We start from the raw sequence: 21,749 nt of genomic DNA on the forward strand, positions 1-21,749 counted from the left end.
GAAGATGGGTGAAAATATGTGGGTCTGGATGTGTTGCAGGATGACGTTGTGCACAGAACTTACGACGACTGAGCAGGACGGAGCTACAGAGAGCAAGACGAACTGTGCACCTCGACCCCTTCTGTAATAAATGCCTTTATTCGTGCTGGTGGTTATCGGAGTACAGGTTTAATGATCTCAGCCACAGCTGTTGATGCGGCCCTTTAACAGGGCAATTAGAAGGCTTTAAGCCTGGGAACAGCAATGCGTACATTATTCATGGCAGTCTAGACTGCCAGGTCTGAGTGGGGAAACACACACAGTCAGGGGCTTGCCAGGAAGATGAGGCGAAGGAATGTCAGAGTCCAACCTACATTCAAGCAAAATACACACGTACACGCACACGCACACGCACACACACAGCTCAGCTCAGCTCTCCCCAGACGAAAGCTCCCAATATGCAGCAGCCTCAAACACGCTCTGACGGATCTGACCAGCCTGTCAGCTGCGCTGCCCTCAAGTGACCCACAATGGCTTTCCTCGGCCAACATCCCTGCAGTATCGTCAGGGGTTTCCCTTGAAACAGATCTGCTTCCTTTGGAAAAAAAAAAAGAAAAAAAAAACCTCTGGTAAAATCCCCCGGATTACTTAGATTAGTCCAATCTTCCTGATGACAGTGGAGCAGAGGCGCTCACTCTACTTCCAGAGCAGAGTACGGTTTGAGCAAAAAGCCACGGTTCCAGCTGCTATACAACACTGTATTGTTCCGTTTGGCACCAAACTGTAACGTCGACATAAGAGCGACAGGCATTGTGTTCAAATCAGTCCACCTTCTCCGTCGTAGTATTACCGTTCAGCCTCACAGCGTGTTCAGCGATTTGTTGTGCGGACTCGTTTCTGGTGTCTGCGCCAAAAAATGTGATTAACGACCGGTCCGCCGAGACGAGAGGAGACAGAATGAGTGAGGAAACGTCCGCCCAATGTGTTTACATGCAAAAAGGGCCCCGTCAGCAGAAACAGGCACTTGATGCAGGTACCCGAGGGAGACCTGACGCACGGCAGGACTCGCATCTCCTTCACACACCCACGTGCTGTCACACACTGTCACACGCCGTCCCCCACCGTCAGCCCTGCTCTGCCTAATAAGTCCGGCGCTGCTCGCTTGCAAATCCCACAAAAACAAACATTCAAAGCTGCCTGTGCTCAGTAAGAAGTGTGGGAGATTCGTCCCAGTGTCACAGTAAACCGTTCCTTCTCATTCATAGAGGGACAGTGGCGGCAGAGTTCGTGTTAATTTTTCCCCGTCGATTCTCAGATGGGATGAGGGATAAAAACATGGGCTGAAAATGAAATAATCTTGTACCTTGAGAACAGATAAACCTCTCTTAAGTGCCTTAAAAAATCTGCTGTCACCCCAAACACACACACATACACACACACCTCCCTCTCTCATTTTTTTTTTTTCCCTACTGGCGGCAGCCTGGTGCAGGTTCCCATGGAAACCAACCTACTCTGAGCAACAGCAGATGGAGAAGGAGCTGGAGGTCTAAATTTATCTCCCAGCATCCTCTCCGACTACAGACGCACACTGGCAGCAGGAAGTGAGGAGTGGAGTTGTTTGGCCTCTGCATGCATTGACAAGCTGGTAAGACCCTTAACATCCACCCGCCCGCCCGCTCTGAGTGGCAGCGGGCTCCAGCCAGAGCGCTCCAACCACCGAATGGGGCCTGAAATCTCCACAGAGCGGTTTAACATTTGATACTGCACAGGAGGCTCTGCAGCATTCCCAGAGTGGAAGGTAAATGGAAAATTAAATCGCGGCCCTCGTCCTGCCGCCACCACCACCGAAACAGAGGTGTCAATCAAGCTCAGGCTGTAAATCCTCCACCGTTGCAGAAACGCAGAAGTGTACAGAGGGACGGTTTACGTTGATGAGAAAAAAAAGAGAGAGAGGGATGAGAAGCAGGAAACCTCAGAGACTCACACTCACTCGGGGATATCGCTGGCTGTCGGCGAGGAGGACGCCGTCTGACAAAACACCACATACCAGAGTCCTGGCTCATTCGCTCTGCGCTCCGTGTGGGTCGCTCCGGGATCTGGGTCCCTCCGAGGCAGGAGGGATTTCACAGGGCTCTGATAAGACCGGCGAGTTCACAACTGTCGCAGCGTTGGTTTTTGATTAAACACGAGCCGGCAAACTGCGGGTCAATACCGGGTCTTTAAATCAAACACAAGCCAGAGGAGAAGCGGGGAAATGCACACCTCCACGGCGGGAGGGACGGCTGCACTCAGGAGTTCCAATAAAATCCCTGGCAGCAGAAAAATCTGCTACTTCTCGCGACAGAATCAACTGTTGGAAAAAGAAAGTGACCACAACTCCGAGTCAGTTGCACATTAGCAGATGTTCCTTTATGGAATCTGCGGCTCGGCATTTTCTTGAATGGAAATCTTCCTTTTTGTCGGCTCTTAGTTTGACAGTTTTAATTACAACTCACAATATGCTTCAAAACTGCTCACTTTTTCATTCGTTCAATAAAGAAAAAAAAAAACTATTTTCTTGAAACTATAAACACGGTACCTGTTACTTAGGGCGCTCGCCGAGCCCCGTCCCACAAACGAGACTCTCAGCCAAACAACAACTCTGACTGACTTCCCATCTCAGTGTCGTGACGTTGATGTGCACACCTGTTGGCATATCTCAGGTGTGTCACTCAAAACCTGTTAAAACGAGTTTTCACAGACGAGATAAACTCTGACACGCTCCTCTGATGTCCCTACCTGGAACGTATGGCGATCAAATTTTAAATGTGCAAGAAGTACCACAGAGTCCACACACTGCATCACACACAACAGCTGCAATATCTAAATATCTCATTTGCTTCCCTTGACAGCTTAAGTTTGATCGCAGAGGAGAAGATATGAGAGGAATGGCCGAGGAGAGAGAGAGAGAGAGCGAGTGAGATGGATTAAAATCAGAGGCGAAGACGGACGGAGGAAAATGAAGAGTCGGACTGGTGCAGAGCGGGAGAGAGAGGAGCAGACAGAGTTTAGATTACCTGACAGAGCAGTCTGGTCTTCCCCCTCGGAGACGCTTCACAGGCTCTGTGAGACAAGCAGGGAGAGCCAGAGAGTGAGAGCGGATATGACTGTTTGAGTGGGTGTGTTGCAGAGAGAGAGAGAGAGAGAGAGAGCGAGAGAGAGAGAGAGAGAGAGAGAGAGAGAGAGCGAGAGCGAGAGAGAGAAGCTGGGGGTAAGGCAAAAACAGAGTGATGTGAGAACGGGAGAGGGAGAAACTGAATGATTATTTCCACTGTACAGATGCAGCCTGCGACTCGGGCAGCATCTCTGAGAAATACCATCATCTCCACAACCGCAGTAAAATTATTAATGGCTTTATTGCCAAAGTAACCAAAGTGCAGGCTGAGGCGGGACTGTGAGCCTGAGAATCACACACATTCAGGACAGAACGGGCTGCTGCTGCTGCTTTAGCTCAAACTCCTCTGGCAGCTATGGCACGGCGCCGACAGGCAGGATTACAAACAGGTCCGACGCGGGGTTTTCCCCCCCCGCTACACAGAACCCTGGAGGTGAGTCCTCGGAATTATCGCCACCTTATCAACAAGGTTTTCTCATCGTAAGTGATGGGTGAAGGAGAAGGATGGGCCTGCTTCGTATGCGAGTAACTCCATGCGTTGAGGAGCACGTCCTGTTTATGTAAATCTTGCAGATACAGCCACAGTGACACCGCGCTGCATCTGTAAATGAATTCCAGAGTGGCATCCATTCAAGCAAGCCCCCGCATTACGCAGAACTTGGGATGGGCCTATCAGCAGTGCAACGAGAGAGAGAGAGAGAGAGAGAGAGAGAGAGAGGCAGAGAGGGAGAGGGAGAGGGAGAGAGAGAGAATTGAGAATGAACGGAGGTCCTGCTGTTCCATAGAGCTTTATTTCACTGGCAGAGCACAGGAAGTGTGAGTCACACACTCTAAAATAAACACACTCGCACAGCGACGAGCCGGCACACAGAGAGGGAGGACGGCTGGGCTGCTGATCACAAGGCAGGCAGGGGGGGCACGGATCCATACGGGCCAGCAACACGTGGCGGCTCGGTGGGACTCGCAGCCGGACGACGGCGTGAGCCGACAGGAAAGGCCGATTGTCTCCTCCTCCAGTTGCTTACTGTCCTTTCCCTTTTTGTTTTTCCTCTCCGGCCCTGCGCTTGAAACATCCGTTTGAAAGCGCGCTTGTTTAAATACCGTCCACATGTCCCATCCTCTCTGCTCTCGTAGTTTATTGGGTTCCAGTCAATGGGGATGTTGTTGGCGACCCGTGTGATGACCACGGGCTCGGCCGGGCCGATGGCTGACCGCAGTCAGGGACTGCGCCGGCCCGATGCTACGCGGCTCTCACAGGCTGCCGGCCGAAGCGCCGCATTGTCCCCGCCTTGAATGTGCTCATTGTGACTCTTCGCTGCACACACCTTCTATACTGTACTTCCCTGTGAGGGACCTTCACCCATCCGTCATTCCTTTGTCCTCTGTTCCTCAGACTGAGGGGTTCTGACGGGAAAGTGTCAGAGGGGAGGGCAGAGGCCCGGGAACAAAACTGCCACTGTCGGGATGATTGACAGGAAAGTCGTTCTCCACAGACGTAACAATTAACGGGGGCCTGGCGACTGAGCGGCAGATGCACAGACTGGTTAGGAGCTCCGGAGAAAGCTTCGATGTGTTCGGCTGAGCCGCCCCGAAAGCATCCGCAAATGAGATGATCGTTTAAAAACTGGAAAAGCAAGCATTGTGACGGCATGAGAGGAAGCTTTCATTACGCCGTAATAAATAGGAACCATATGCTGCTCAACGGCTCAAAGCATGTCAGACTCACAGTATGCAAATCCGCGCTCCTATACATTAAATGGAAACAAGGGTTTTCCCTGCGAGGTAGGGGGGCGATTTCATGTGTAACGCACACACACACACACACACACAAATATAATATAATGTCGACATAATTGACACCTGAAACACAAACGTCATGCTTCACGTGAAGGTTGCATTTCTGGAGCAGCCGCAGAGTGTAATTTAGACCCAATGAGTGGTTTGTGCGTTTACAGGCAGCCATACAGATGACATATTTTTGGACTTCCACCCCATAAACTGCAGACATGAGCAGTAAAGTGCGCAAATATAGGAGTATTCAGAAAGTGTTCTTTCTGTTTCAGGGGCCGATTATTTCAGGTGTGTGGCCGTACTGTCAACGTCCCCCCCCCCCCGTCCATAGGACTGTGGTATTATGATAGAAACTAGATCCATTTAAAGAGGAGCCTGCCTGCTGTACTGAAGCCTCTGTGATGCAACACCAACACACCTGTGTGTATTTGTTTAGGGGGGGGAAAAAAAAAACACTGAGCCAAATACGGTAAATACTGAAGTAAATGTTTTTATCCTCCATGTTTGAAATAAATGGTCATAAACACTGCTGGATGACATAAAACTTGACCTCGCTCTGATAAAATACAACATCTGTTGGTTTGCTTTGGTAATTAATAACCGGTGAGCTTGACTGAGCGGAGTTCATGCATTATTATATCTTGTAGTGATTGAAAAACATCTAAAGAGGCAAACAGGAATTCCTCTGCTTCTTCAACAGTTAGATAAAATCAGTTTATGACCATTTCCGAACTAAAACAGTGATTGAGGGAAATGCAGCAAATATCAGAAGTGGAACTATTAAAAGGGAACTACTTTATTTGACTTGTTTAATGGCGCTCAAAGGTCAAATTGTCAGCATTAACTGAGATTCAGCTTCTTAAATAAGGAAATAGTGGCAACAATTTTTTTTCCTTAGAAAGTCGCTACTTTGGGGCAATAAAAAAAAAAAAAGTACAAAATGAAAGTGTCATAAAGGCCAGAAGACAAAATGCAGGCTCTGCCCTCAATGGCACCATGTGAGGAGAGTTTCTATGTGGTTTTTAAAGTCACGGGGACAGACCGAGCAGTGTGTGCAGAAAGGCCTGCAGACGCCGTTCAACCATCCATCAAGTGCATCATCTGGCGTGGGTTTCTGCCTAAAATGAGAACTCCAATTTAGTCCTTTTCAGCTGTGGCAAAAAAAGGTAGGCTAATTTAGAGAACTGAATGCAAAATGCGAGTTGAGGCAGAAACGGCTTCACGCTTCTGACTTGTGCTTTAACTGACCCACGTGTCACAAAAGCATAAAGCCGGGATAAAAACTGAGCACAATTTTGCACGACTCTTTTTAATACTTTGTCCTGCACACATAAACTGGTCGACGTTCAAAAGATTCAAGATTCAACAGCTGTATCTTTGCGCACCAAATGAAGCTAGTGAAGCAGAAAAAGCAGGCGCACGTGTCGGGTGGTCTCAAATGTGCAACCAGCCGGCCCGCTAATGGAGTTCAGCCCGCCCGTCTTTTGTTAATGCCGATCGATACTTTCCCCTCGGCAGATATGATATCTAATACTGTAAAACATCAAAAGACCCACTGCGCTCTGTTTCATTCAGGATCGCCACTTTATATTGTTTTGAAGGGATTCTTTGTTTTCCTTTTCAGTCTATTGCACACATTTTCTCTTATAAAGAAAAAAATAGTCAGTTCTCCCTTTGCAGCAACTTCGCCTCATTATATTTTCCTTTTCCGTGGAGCTGAAGCATTAATAAGCATCACTGTCTCTATATGCTCCAAAGTAAACTTTATATTATAAGGAAGGCTCGTTGGAAAACATGTCTCCAGGTCTGAGTAAAGTCTCCAAAATGGTAAAAGATACCTTATATAGAGATAATCTATCATTAACAATTTGTGATACTTGTGTAAACCTTGTCATTAAAGCTGCTGTCAACAGTATCAGCGCACATCTTTAGAATGGGGTACAATTATACTTTGGAAACAACTACAGCCAAAAAAGTAAAAAAAAACCTTGTAAGGAGTTTCTCTGTCTGCCAAATAAGCATCACCTGCCTTCAAACTGCAGGATGGGCGGCGTGCAAAAGAAATGATAGAGTGACGAGGCATGGGCCGGGAGTGGATAAATATAGAAAGGGGAACTGACATTTTCAGAAGCTAACCTCTCCGTGCCCACAAGTTTCACTGATGCGTGGATGTCAAGATCGCAGAGCACACTCTCCCACGCAGCTCGCCGTGCCCATCTTTCACAGTCAGCTGCTTCATATTTGCTCTCTGGCATCTCCGTCGCGGTGTGAATCGAGAAGAATTGACCGAAAGGCAACCCTGGGATGAGACAAAGGTCTTCAATTAAATGAATGGAGTGGACAAAACCTACAGCTGACGCTTTAAACGCACATAATACTCCACAATTAAAAACGTTGATACAATGGAAACTTCTTTTTTTAAGAGTTATTACAAAACAATGCAGATTCTACAAGCATAATAAATCATAGGATCATATTCTTATGTTTTATTAGTTAGGCACTAAAACTATTGTAATTTGAATTTTAAGAAGCCTTGAAACTTCTTAGTATAAAAAAAACTGATGAAAAAAAACATGTTTTTAGTGATGTGTTGAATAAAAATTTTTGAACTATATAACAATGAATATTTGCCTTTTCAGTATTTTTTTCAAGAGGTAGAAGTTAGAAAAATTGCTGTTTGAGTCATTTCTAATTCTCTGACAGCTTCAGCGATGTTTTTTTTTTTCGTGGCTTTGCTGAAGTTAGCCGTTTCATATGAAAATAACTAATGTCTATAATGCGAAAGTCTATGCTAGTTTTCTCTTTCAGGCTGAATTCTGAGTGGAGCTGCAACAGGTACTGGCGCTGCTCGACTCCTACATGATCTGGCGCCATGCCTTATCTGCACATCTCTGCATCCTGCTACTATGTTAATTCGAGCCGTTCGGCTGGAGCTGCCTGTGCTTTTAGCGCCGCCTGCACAAACACAGACATGAGGGAAGAGTCAACAGGTGGACGCTCGGCCCGAGCGTGTTCAAACACAGGAACCGGGGCCGCCGAGCGTCTCGCGGCGTCCTGCATCCCGCCGTTCCGTCCCGGGTCTGGCAAAAAAGGGGGGCATCCCTCTGATCGGGGAGTTTACCCGAAGCCCGGCCGGCTGGAGTCACTGCTACCCACTGGGACAAACGGCTCCGTTCAGGCTAAGTGTGGGTTTACGTTCAGAGACTCTCCTGACGCATCAACACCTCGTCAGTCGCCCTTCAAACCCAACGCGCTTATACACAAACACCATGTGCCGCGGCCCGTCTGCCGGCGCGCTCCTTTCTCTGAGAGTGGAAATGCGTGCAGGCGCGTGTGTCGCGGAGGGGGAAGCAAAGGGCGCGAGACGGAGAATAACAAGACGCAGGAGAAAAACAGCATGTGCAAACGCGTAGGAGAAAGGCAGAGACAGAAGGCTCCGTGGTCACTTCACGTCTTCACTGCGTGTGCTGCGACAGTCACACCATCCGGCGTCTGAAAACATCGTCTAAAGGTCCTGAAATGTGTGAGTAATGTTCAGCCTCCATATCTTGAGACTGCAGCTCCACGGCGGGGTGAAGCAGCTCATCAATCACACGCAGCAATCAAGGCAAAAGAGTCCAACAGCGACTGGGTAAATCTCTGTGTGCGTTTAAACGCTGAATCTGCAGGAAATACAAACACATGTCAGCCGTAACCTGATTACTGCATGCTCACACTGGAGGGTTTTCCATCTCTCCGGAATAATCGTAGAGAACAATTACAACAGATAAATAATTCACCTTTACTTGCTTCTTTCCTCGTGGTGGCGAAGCAGCAAGGGAAACAGATCAGCACCACGGTTTTCCCCTCGTCGTCATGAGCAATCTGACGATGGACCAGGAGATTGGCCGCACGTTCAGGCAAGCATTGAGAACTTTAACATCCAGGCTGATGGACATATCTTCAAGCTGCCTAATCACAGGAACAAGCAAAGAACAAGCAAACACACACTTCCTTTGAATGAACTGAGCTCCATCCTGGACTGGTTTTGCCAAATAAAAAATATTCCTGTATCAAATGTGAATGCCTTGCTAGCTCAACACGGTCTGATCTCCTGCAGACCAGCTGGCCCATTTTGCATTAGCAGACAGACAGAAATGTGTCGCCGGCTGCTCACATCGTTGCCGGGAGGTACAGACTCGACTAGCCACTAGGGAAGGCCACACAGCACTCCGCCGCCCAAGTCCACAACGTAGTCACAGACCGCAGATAATTTATACGCCGCGCTCATGCACCGATGTACATTTTTCTTTCTCCTGGCCACACAAATTGTCCAGATTTCTCTGGAAGGTAACCAGGCACGAAGGTCACGTGACCCGTGTTCGGGGAATTAGCGGCGCATTCCTCCAGCTGTCGGCGCTTCGTTAAGATCTGGCGCAGAATGAAACCCGACTCCACCGGCCAGCTCGCCACCTCTCCTCCCTCGTGCTCCGGCATCCCACTCATCCTCTGAGCCTCATCGTTTGAACAGAGCGGAGAAACAAAGATGTCCTTAAAATAGAGGTGCCGTCTGCACTTTGAAGGAAGAAGAAGAGGAAGAGCGGGAGGGAGTAGAGGCCGGCAAGCCCAACAGGCTCGCTGTATTGATGGAGGATAGGCGGTTGGTTACATCGATTTTCTGTTAGTTCTCGTCTTGGTATGGGCGGCCGCTGTGTCATCCAATACAGGTTGGAGCGCCGCCTGACAGCGTGCCGTAAGCCGGGCTTCGCCGTCTCCTCCGGGTCGGTGTGTTACCTCTGGGAACGCTTCCCCGGTGGGAGCGTTTACTGGAAGAGCTTTCCGTTCGGCCAAGTTACTGGATAACCCCGCAGCCTCGCGGGGGGGGGGGGGGGGGGGGGGGGTGCTCCAGGTACATCGGCAGCACGCTTCAGAAGAGCAGAGCGGCTGTTACGGAGGAGAAAACCTCCCATAAATTCTGATTTGATGGCTTCCGGATGACTGGACTGTAAAATAGCCAATGAAAAGTCTGTTGCTGAAGTTTGATCTGCTCCCTAATAAGTAAACATAATGAGGACAATATCCTAAACGGTTGCTCAGTTATTTATGGCACCTTCACCGCTACACATCATTGTTATTCGAGGGAAGGAGCCGACTGCTGTTCTGGTTACAGAAAATGATCAAGCATGAAGTAAAGCTCAACCTCCAGCATCTGATGGTTTCAGTGCAGACAGTCACACCGGAATGTGCAGCACAGAAAGAGAAGAGGAGAGAAGTATGTATTCTCAGGTAATTGGAATGAATGAATTCTTAAACACTTTGTGGTGTGATTATCCGCAAGTAAAAAGCACACAACAAAAGAAATCATCTGATAGGAGAGCTTTCTCTTTCTGTTTAAACAAACAGGGAAGACACACTTTACCAAGAATGCGGATGCTCTCTCAACCTTGTACATTACATAGATGTTTAGAGATAGAGTCCTATAAATAGCAACCAATTGGAGATGGCTCCCGGGGAGCAACGAGCATCACTTTGACACCGCTGGTGGTGGGCTGGGTGGCAGTGAAGATATGATGCAGCACAAACTGTAATGACAGCGGAGGAAACTGCAGCAAGTCGGGAGGTTCGAACGCTGAACAGAGTTTTGTTGACGTGAATAAATATCTTCTAAGTGACTAATTGATTTCTCTTTCAGCAGAGCACTGAATAGAAAGGTGACGCAGGGATTTATTTAAATAAATTAAACACTTAATGGGCATGCATTTCACAATGCACAATCACCCACATCCAAGACTTGCGTTCTTTTTTTTTTTTTTTTTAATTCAGAATAAGCCCTTCACATGGGAGCAGCGGTGGTTTTGGAGTTTAGTGAAGGTGGTCACCATCAGGAGCTGAGATCTACAAATCAAACACTGGCTCGAGAGAACGCTTCGTGTTTTCTTCCACACTTAAGCCTGAAATTATTCATGCCCCAGGCAAAAGTTACTTTTATTCAACCAGCAAGTTTGTTTTTTTTCTGACTGGAGATGACACAGACTTCCTCCAAAAGATAATAAGACGATGTACAGGAAGCACCATTGTTGGGGGGGGGACTGTCAGCATTTCCAAAATTATTCTTTCTCTGTCAAAAATCTATATAAAAAAACTTTGACTGTTAAACCAATCAAATCTTTTCCGTAATTTTTTGTTTTTCTACACTTTTATACTCAAATGTTAATAAAAGCTGACAGTTTGTTTTTCCACAGTCTGTCTTTTCCGGTTGCTGGTTGACAAAAAGTAACATTGAAAAAAAATATTTGCCCGGGGTACGAATGATTTCAGGTTTGGTGCATCAAGGCCTCTCCACTGTGTTCCAATCTACAAAAAGAGTAAATCCTACATACTATTTGAAGATAAAGCATGAAAAAAAAAAAATAGTACAACCAGAAACAGTTAACCTGCCCAGTTCACTCATATTAAAGGCAATTTATTAAGCTGAATAAAACTCCCTCAGATTATGTTACAGCTGCCTGGAGTTGTGGTTTACTGCTTATTCATGTGTGTGCAGAGTTTCTGTGGCTGGCTGCAGCTTGTTTAAGAACAATGAGGTGACTGACAGTGTTCTCCTCCAACCTGCGCGTCTCCTCTCAGGAACAGAAAGGGGAAAAATACAGATTATATGTCCCGTCAATCTTGGCTTTGAAGTAAAATGTGACAGCAAACTGCCCGGGTTTTATCCCTCCGCCGGCGAGCATTTGTTTCACAAACATACAGTCTGAACAGCAGTGTCTTTTTATGCACCCCAGGGCAGCTGTTCTGACAGCGTTTCATTTCTGCTGATGGAATTTCAACAGTTTTCTGCTTCTGGATTCACGGCCTTCGATTCAAAGATCCAGATGTGCCTGGAGAGCGAAACTGCTTTTTCCTACCACTATCAAATCCTCTGGATTCACTGAACATCAGGTTGCAGCTGGTTTGAATGAAGGTGTTTTTTCAATACCTAAAAATCACTGTGAGATAACATAACCTGGGACAATGTGGAAAACAGTTAATGTTTTGATTTCAGCAGAAATCTAGTTTTGTTTGTACTCCTGCCACAAAGGGACTCAGTGTCTGAACTCTGGCATCGTTGCACAGATATCTCCATCTACGATAATAATCCATTCTGAAACTTCTACCTATTATATGGAAAACAAATGCTTGAGGTCAGAAGAACCACAAGCAGATTCTGACTGATAAAACCAGATTCTTCAGTTACGACCACATAACACGTTATCCGAGGTCACATGACTCTGAATTTTCACAATATCACTCCGTCAGGTCATACATGAACATCTGTGAGAAACTCTCTCCTGCCGTTCCGATTATAGTTAATGAATGGAAGATGCTGAACTCTAAAATAACCATTTCTAGTTTTTTTTTTTTCATAAAAACAGCCAAATTCCAGCAGTTCAGCTACTTCAGCTACTTCACTGAATATCACCTCTGCAACTATCCGTTCTTATTGCAGTCCAATATTCTGCCGAATATTCCAGTGATTAACCAAGTAATTGGAAAACACACACGTTGCACAACATTCCCTCTCTCTGTTTTTTTTTAAAGTTGGAAGTGATCCCAAACTTTTGACAGTTTTTGCCTTTAGGAGATGCTCTCTCAGCCATAGTGCAAAGTTTGTTTTTAAACTACATTTTCTACAAGGATGAATGGTTTCTGGGAAACTACAAAAACCTGTGAGTAAGTAATAAACTTAAACTCACCTGATTTAAGCAAATGGCATGATGTGTCCTCCAGTGAGCAATTAAAAAAGCAAATCTGCCAACAGAGAATATCTAATCTGGAGACTTGTGAATAGAGTAACTTTTATCACTGATGAAACGATATCCAAACAACGCTACAAAGTCAACAGTCTCAAAGATGGAGACAAAGATTTAAGGATAAGGACTGAGTCACGTTAACTGATTTGACTTCCAGGATTTCCGTTATCATTCACACAACTAAACATGCATGTAGGTACAGTATATAATCACCAGAACACACTGACACCAAACCAAAAGCTGACACACTCAAAATCACCTCAGTTAATTTATACCCGTTTTTAATTTTTAGCAGTTTTTGCTCTGGTGAGTCTGAATGCCTGCTTTGTTAGATGAAATGAGGAAAACAAAGATGACTAACAGGTCTGGCCTGTAACCAAATGTCAGTGTAACCGATGGATGAAACTACTTGGAGATGGATAAATGAAGTAGGTTAAGTAATATTTAGTAAATAACACTGCAGACGCAGCAACTTGTCTTTAAAGGGAAGAAAAAAAACACTGTACTCAGATTGGTTTACTACACGTTATACCCAAACATCTACATATAACAACGGCTTTAAACCACAGGAAATAGTTTACATGGTCATTATCCATCCATTCATCGCCAAGGCCATCATCTCTGGATTGATCGCCCACCATGAATGAACTGTAACGTTAAACAGATCATTAAAAAAATTCATAAAAATGCTGCCACCAGACAACACACATTCCAAGTGGTGAAAACTTGGCAAATGAGAGGAGCGATTCAACGTAGCACACCATTCAGGGGTGAAAAACTGCGCTGCGGATAATCTGATAACACTGTAGTTACACAGAAAAGCAATAAACAGTGCATTACATAGATTGATGGCCTGAAACTCTGATACTTCCCACAAAGGAAGCTGTTGGGAGGATTCTCTCCATGAGAAATAAAAGACCAACATGTTGCAACAAAGGGAAAAGCAAGAATTCAACTCGATCAACGCAAATAGCACGCAGCTTGTGTATCTGCGATGGCGATCGTGAGGAGAGCAACCATGCGAGTCAAAACACGAAGTGTGACAAATGAGGGGAGAACTGCTGTTGAACTAGCAACTCTGGGACGGCTTGATCTCAAACGACCAGCAAAAACATCCATCTCAAACACACACAGGATCAGGAAACTTTCAAGAAAAGAATCCATCAGGGACGACATCCAAACGAAGTTGCTTCAAGGTTTATTTTTATGTAATAAACTTTTTAAAACAGCCAAATAACAAAGGGTTTTTTTTTCTCCTAACCCTGCAACATTGCCTTGTCCTCCAAACTCTGTCCTCTCTGTCCAGATTCTCCCTCTTCTGAGTGATTTCGGCACTCCTCCCATAATGAAGATCCTCCTGAAGGGGCGGTGGGAGACTCCAGCCCAGTCACACCATCAGAAATAACAAAAAGAGAGAGAGACAGAAGGCATGACAAGAAGCGAAGACGAGGGAGGGGAGCCCATGCTGTCGCCTCCTGGTCTCCCTGTGGGAGCCGGCGTCAGGAGTGAAATATGGCGTCCAGAAACACCATGTATCTCACTATATAACCTGTCCTTGTTTCTGTCCTCAGGCCCCTTTCACGAGCCCGGATGCCTGCCGATCAGCTGAGGGAGAAGCGGTGGGGTGGGGGGTCGGGGCTCGTCCTCAGAGGACAAGAGGAGTGCCATTAAACATATTAGCAGAGTTGATGAAAAATCAAAGTCTGCAGCGACTCTCTGATGTGCTGACAGCGCAGAGAGCGGGAGGGAAGAAAGGTGGAGGGGGACTACCTGGGCGCTAACGCGGGGACTGCTGACGGAGGCCGTTGAGGACAGGAGCATTACGTAATAAAAAACACTGTAACACCTCAGACGGAGGTGACTGAAGCAGCCGCCTGCAGCGCTCTGCTTCCCGCTCCCCTCAAACATGCGCTCACACGTCTTTCTCAGTCCTCTGCCTTTGTTTGGGCTACAAATCCCAATTTACAGCATGATTTATAATACCCGGCTAATCTAATTTTTCTGTTATGTGCGTCCTGCTGAATGCGTGCTGCAAATCCTTTCACCCCGACAAGAGATAAAAGGGGACGTGAATAAACGGATGAAAGGATGGACGCATTTAAAAATGCAGGATTTTCAGCCGTGAGCCTCGGCTACATACCGGCCTTCTGCTGTTTTTATCTCCCCATCTCCTCCATCTCTGACCCCCTTAAGGTGATGAAATCCTTGGCTTCGACATGCGGCAGCCGAGAATAAACATGTAGTGCTCTGATGAGTGGCACAAGGTTTTTTTTTCTCCTTTTTTTTTCCATCAGCTGTTTATTTTCTCAATTACGCCGGGTGAGTCTGTGTCAGCAGCTCGGGGGTTTTGAGGCAAGAGGCTGGAGGCAAAGAGGGAGGATCCTGTCTCCCGGGGAGAAGAACTTTCTAAAGACATGGCACAGCCCGTGTGTGTGTGCGTGTGTGTGTGCGTGCATGCAAATACCAAGAAATACACTCTGTGAAAGAACACCTATACAAACATTTTTTTTTTTCCTTGATTCGGAGGCAGCTCAGTTTTCTGACCTTTCATCATTTCCTGTTAATCCACTCTGAGATTGAGACAAATGTGAGACGAGATCGGTTCACTTCAGACTTCCCCGCATTGTGGGGATGATTCACCTCCTGCTGCGCCCTCAGTTTGATGGCGAGGATGATGATGGCTCATCAAAGATTACCCGCTATTTCACAATGACTTAAGAGGCAAATAGGATTTTGTCCTTGAACCCTCAGTAAAGAAAAGTAAGTGTGGGATTTACGCGACGACGCAAACAGCAGGAGTGTAATCTTTTCTATCACAGCCTCCAGCTTTAAGACAGATCTACACCACAGCGGTGAGTTCCTTTAAAAAAAAATTCTAGTCAAGCACAAACTATGAGCAGGTCACCTCAGTAACTCTCTCAACCCCTGACGCCTCGGATCGCATCTGGAAGGACGGGATGGGAAAACCTGTCCTAAATCAAAGACGAAAATCACCTGACCCGCTGTACGGTATGTCCCGGGAGGGAATCAGCCAAAACAAATTTGTCTTTTAGAGCCTCACACTACGAGCTTTCACTCAAACGGTCACGTGAAAGACCAAAAGTACACACTTAAAGAATTCCTTTCTGAGTGTTGCTCAAATAAAAAGTGGATTTTAAAAAAAACTGCACGTATATCGTACAGTTGGTTTGGAAAAACTGAATTTTCTTGTAGATTTGAACTCATGCGAAAGCACAGGAGCTTCACTTCACTGTTTTCAAAGCTTTGGTTAGTGTAGGACGACGTGTGTGCATTGTAAACACACCACTAAACCTTCCATCAAAGACATTTACACTAACCAATAACACCTTAAACCCAGGACATCAGCTTTAAGAAGGTTCACACACGGACAGAAAAAAAACCCGCCTGGCTTTCTGTGCAATCAACTCTCTTCTTTCTTTATTTTTTTAAAATAAAATCAGTTCTATCTGAATTTTTTCTACAAAATGGGGACATTCCCCAATGTTTGCTGAGGTTAAATTTTCCCCCGACAGCATTAAGCAAAAGAACCCATGAGCTTTGCAAAGTTTATACCTTCATACATTATTCAACCTGTCATAACATGGAGGGTTTTTCCTTTTTCAGTCTCTCGCAATGAGCGTAAGCAATGAAAGATCTCTCCTCTGCTCCGGCGCAGCACACATCTGGTGTGAGGACACGGGTCTGGCACTGCGAGAGCAGAACATGACAAGCACTCGGATTTTATTGAAGTACAGTGGAAGTCTGTCCGCCGTCTAAAGCGGGCTTGGAAAGTTGTCTGTAGGAATGCTCATGCAAATATTGACCTTCAATTAGGTGAAACAGACGCCCCTACTTAGGGGCCGTAATATGGGGGCGTCAGCAAAAAAAACACTAAAACACTGTACGTAAAAACATTTACATATGTAGCGGAAAAATCTAATGGCTGCAAAACCTGAAGGCTTTTAAAGGGAGTTTTAACCTTAAATAAAATCTCACAACAACAAAAAATGAGCAGTGCTACTCCTAATACAACACACACACACACTGATATCTGGAGAGTTTTGCGTCCTTTAACAGGGTGAGGTGCAAACGACCTTCCCAGTGATGGCAGACGACCACACTCCTGCATAATTAACAGCATCTAAAACGAGGCGTTCTTTACGTGACCTTACCTGACAGCGTCCGGGCGCCGTGTGCCCACAGAGATGGTGGCAAATAACAAATACGCATGCATGTGTGCAACACACAGTACAGCCCAGTTTACTTAACAGCAAACGAGACGTACTGGATCAAAGTGCTGGATGAGGAGCATGGCACCGAGCGCTCCACACACCAACACACTTTACAGCATGAAGAGGCAGCAGGTAAGAGAGAGAGAGTTCCTCAAGGCTGAGCGCGGAGCGGAGCGGACCGGAGACTAAACAAATCCAGGCCCTTCTGAAGGCTGCCTCGCAGATTCACAGGGTCTTTCAGGAGCGCGGCTAAAGACGGGGAGGTGGTGAAGGGGGTCTGGGGGGTTTGGCTCAGACTCGCCGCTTCGCTGACAGTGACATGGCACGGCGAGGACTGCGCTGGAGCATCGCCTGCTGACTTGATTTGCTCGGCAGATCTGCTGCAGGTTTGGAAGGATTTTCCCCCCCAAAGCCCTCTTACCCTCCTGCAGAGCAGAAATCCCCTCCAAGCCTCACTTGCCGTTACCACAAGGACGTCTTACGCAGTGAGACAAAGGACTTCAGAGGAGAGGAGAGGAGAGGAAAAAGCCAATTTAAACACACACACACACACACCTTTAGTTAAGTTGTCAATGATCCTGCACTGTCTTTTCTCTTCAGGATCATTAAACCATCGCCAGGCTGGCATAAAATAATACAGATGGAAGGTGCAGCAACAGGATTAAGAGATGGCTAATCCTGAGAAGAACACCAGTTGTCTCTGCAGGTGTTGGTTAAGAAACGCAGATTAGCTTGGTTACCAGACATCTGGAGATCTGATGCAATCTGATGCGCTGTGTGCAGAGGGGTGTGGTCCGGCGGGTATCCTGGGACCCGGGCAGAGAAAAGTGAGAGTTTTGGAAGAGGTAGAGATATCTGGCCGTGAAATATAATCCCTCTCCTGCATCATCGATCAATAACGCACACCACGCTTGCATCTCTCAAGGCAACACAGAACCTTGGAGGAGATTTTTTTGTGCCTGACCTCCACAGAGACCTGCTGCCACATTTAATACCTTCATTTAAATCTAATTGGATAAACTACGGTTGTGTGTCATTACTGTCCTGCTATGCAGCCCCTCCCCAGCGCGACACCGACCTGACCAGTGGCATCCTGGCTGAGCCCTTTTCAGACATACCTGCGGTGTGCGGCGCGAAAAGCCGAGAATCACCCAACAACAATAACTCTTGCACAACGCCGGCCGCCGTGGAGAGTTTAGAGCGAACCCAGTGTTGATGCAAGGCGAAAAACAGATCGATTATAAAGAGGAGAACAATAGGAAGAAAAAAAAAGTCATTCTCGTTAAGATTACGTTCTCCGCAGCCTCGTCGAAGCGCTGGGAGTCGATGTGATGTAATGAACGCGCGGTCGGCGCCGAGGGAGGACCGCCGTCACAAACAGCATACCCCCTTAGCATTCCTCCTGGCTACCAGCTGCGCCGGAGGAGGTAATGATTAACTCTTTCTTGGGGAGTGTTTCAATGAGTAACCCCTTCGCCTGCTCAGCTGGAAGTCGCCGTCCACATTTATGGTTACATAACCTGCACGGTCGCACACGGGAGCGGGCCAGGCGGCCGCACTCACACACTTCACAGCGGCAGCGAGGCTCCCTGGCAAACGTAAGGAAACTTTATCTCCGTTTCAAGGGGCAGCCGACACACTGGTCTAGGCTAGAGGCCAGACGCTGATCGACAACTGTAGCCCCAACAAACACACTCACACACATTCCCACACATGCACATCTAATTGACCCTTTTATTATTTTTTTTTTTTTTTAAATGAGAGACATTGGCCCATGAGGCTGAAAAACAGAAAACTATTCAGAATACTCAGACTACTTTACAATGAAACTGATGACTTGAAATAAAGTTATTAGGCTAGTGGGGCATTTGTAAGGTTGCCAGAAAGGCACTTCTGGCCCCCACTTTGTACCGTGTGTGTGTGTGTGTGTGTGTGTGTGTGTGTGTGTGTGTGTGTGTGTGTTTGTTCGTGCAAATGTGTTTCCAAGGTCTTGTTCCTGGTTCAGGCCAGTCTCCCAGCGCTACAGTGTGTCTATTCTTCTCTGGTGCTTCAGTGAACAGGATTAATGACCAGCGTCAGCCACATGAAACGATTGTGTCCACCGGCCACCAGGATTTTACAGCTGGTGCGTGTGCGTTTGTGTGTGTGTGTGTGTGTGTGTGTGTGTGTGTGTGTGTGTGTGTTTGACTGATAAGAGCGGCATCCTAGAAAATAAAACACGTCCCTGCTCAGACGTGCTTATACATGCCACCTGATGTGTAATCTGTAAAAGCTGCATAAGACCGAGCAGACGGCCTATTAGCGCTCCCGTTTACTTCCTTTTCTACAAAATAACCCCTCACATACGTAACGCCGACGCATTTCACGTTGAGCGATCAAACCAAACCGTCCCGATCCCAGTAGGGAAACTCCAGATGAGTTCCTGATGTTCTCTCCAGCCGCTGTTTATCAAACCTCCCGATCTGATCCGGGGGATTCGTGTCTGAAGGTCTGAGCAGGAACTCCACACGACCCCCCCTGGCTGCCAGTGGCATTTAAATCAACACGTCACCACCAGCAGGGCTGACTTGGTGTGTGAGCAGGAGGGGAGGAGAGGCGTCGGCAGGTGAGTGAAGAGTGGAGTGTGAACTGGCAGAAAAGTGGCTTTTTTCTACTATGATCACCTTTCGAGTCAGGGAGCAGTATAACAACAAACAATCACATTTTAGTGACTAATCCACTGATCTGTGTCCCCGCCGACAGACTTATACAGTATATTCCTTCCGTTGTAGCCGAGCAAACTCATTGCACAACTCTGCAGCTATGATACAGAATACCAAAGCTTTGTGTAATGAACTGGCAGTGTTTAGCTACCGGCTGCAGTAAAAACAGGTCCTGCACTTACATGGATAAAAATGCACTCAAATCCAGCTTTAACACAAAGCCATTATTCCTAACAAGCCATGTTTAAACAATCAAACTAACTCACGGTGAAATAAAAACATTAAACTACGCCGGTTTTATGACTTGTGTAATAAACTGCAGCCCTTGGTGAGAGCAGGTATTTTCCAAAAAAAAAAAAAAAAATGCTGCTTTGTCAAGCTGTGGTAGAAACTTGCAGGAAAATGAAGCATCCCTCCTCTCTGGTGCCTGCTGAGCGAGCGCCTTTCCTCAGACGGTTCTACAAGTGATCTTGATCCAGGCCAGAGTGGAGGACTGCGAGACACTTTGTGCCGATTCAATAAGAAATAACTGCATACTGGACTCTCTTCTCTATGTGTCGTCACTGCTAAGGTTTGACACCGTCTGTGCTGTAAGCTCCTAAAGCCACGAACAGTGAAGGACACTGCAGCATGAGCTGTGAAATTCTTTCTCCTTCAGGTTAACATTCATCTTTTCAAGCTTCTAAAGTTACAATGCACCACAACAAACATAATAATTAAAGTTTTTTGCAGTGTGCAGCCTCATTGAGAAAAACCCAGTGTGAGATCTCACTTGGATGTATTTCTGTACAGAGTTTGCATGTTCTCCCTGTGCAAGTCTGAAAAAGCATGTATATGTCGCTAAGCTCCAGCTCCAGATTGTCCATGCATGTGACTGAGTGTCACTTCGTGTGTCCTTCGGCGGATTGGCGACCTGTCCAAGGTGTAACCTGCCGTCACCTGCACGGCCAGCTGGACTCGACTCCAGCTCCAGCAGGATAAAGCAGTTTAGGAGACGGATAGGTGCTTTACAGGAGACATCTGTGTCTCACTCACTGCATCCACACCGAGCAGTGTCCTTACATCACCTCACAGATAGACAGATTTACAGATAGATAGACAGATAGATGCTTTGCATGATAAACAAATCAGACAACAGTCTTGCATTCAGCAGGAACACGGAGCTTTACAACATGCAGCAGCCCTGTTGTGGTCAACTCCACATTTCTGTCATATCAGAGCGGATCAACAGTCCAGAAGCATGATGTCATTCTGTAAAAACCTGCCGAGCTGAGGTTCAGCCCTTCACAAGTGGCTGAACAGGTTTGATGGTGCGTCTTCGCCTCAAGAGTCTCCAGCCTGCGCACAGTGCAGGTCAGACCCCCCCCCCCCCCCCCCCCCCCCCCCCGGACTGTTGCTGGTCTGTTGTGGATAACGGGGTGCATGAGGAGGCGTATATGCTGTCAGCTGCGCTCTGACAGCCCCCCACCCTCCCTCCTTCCTTCTCTCCCCAGCATCCGCTCCACGCAACACATTTTTAATCATTTACAACACCGACCCCCCCGGCGGCCGGCCAACTTCCCCACATACTTCTGCTGCGTAGCTCCAGATGAGATCTGCCCCCCCCCCGAGCCCCCCCCCCCCCCCCCCCCCCCGCCCACCTGAGGCCACCCTGCCCCGACATGAGGAGTTCACACTCACCAGCTCGCTACAGGCGGCGCGCTGCAGCCATGTATCCCGTGGCGAAAGAGCCAGAAGTCCGCCGCATTTCCTGGATCGCGATGCGCCGAGCACAGCAGCCGCCCCGGAGCCGTGTCGGTGCTGGGGGGGGACGGGGGGCAGAGCCGGGGGGGCCCGCGGTGCTTCCCACTGTTGTGTCAGACCGGACAACGACGCCACGTTCAGCTGATCGCCACAACAAAACAACATCTCGCCCTGCGCACCACACTCTCCGCCGCTCCGCACCACCCCGCGCGGCAGGTCCGGCGGGCCCCGCCCCCCTGTCAGGCTGCACCAATGGGCTGGCTCGCTGAGCACAGCTCATTAATATTCATGAGGAGGCGGAGGACGCCCATTGGCCGACAGGAGCATTTCCTGGTTAACGCTGTTAATTCCAATTAGCAGTGAAACCTCCTGCTATGAG

The 21,749-nt window shown here is 47.4% G+C and overlaps 1 protein-coding gene across 1 annotated transcript in view; it reads right to left on the reverse strand.

Annotated features, from left to right (window-relative positions):
* The window catches only part of hivep3b (HIVEP zinc finger 3b), a 38,133-nt gene extending 16,577 nt beyond the window's left edge, over positions 1-21,556 (reverse strand). The window contains 2 exon segments of the mRNA XM_030102723.1: positions 3,036-3,081; positions 21,308-21,556. The gene's annotated coding sequence lies outside the window, so the exon portion shown is untranslated.
* Positions 21,557-21,749: the final 193 nt, after the last annotated feature.

Source organism: Salarias fasciatus, chromosome 11, assembly GCF_902148845.1.
Source record: "Salarias fasciatus chromosome 11, fSalaFa1.1, whole genome shotgun sequence".
NCBI classification, from domain to species: Eukaryota; Metazoa; Chordata; class Actinopteri; order Blenniiformes; family Blenniidae; genus Salarias; species Salarias fasciatus.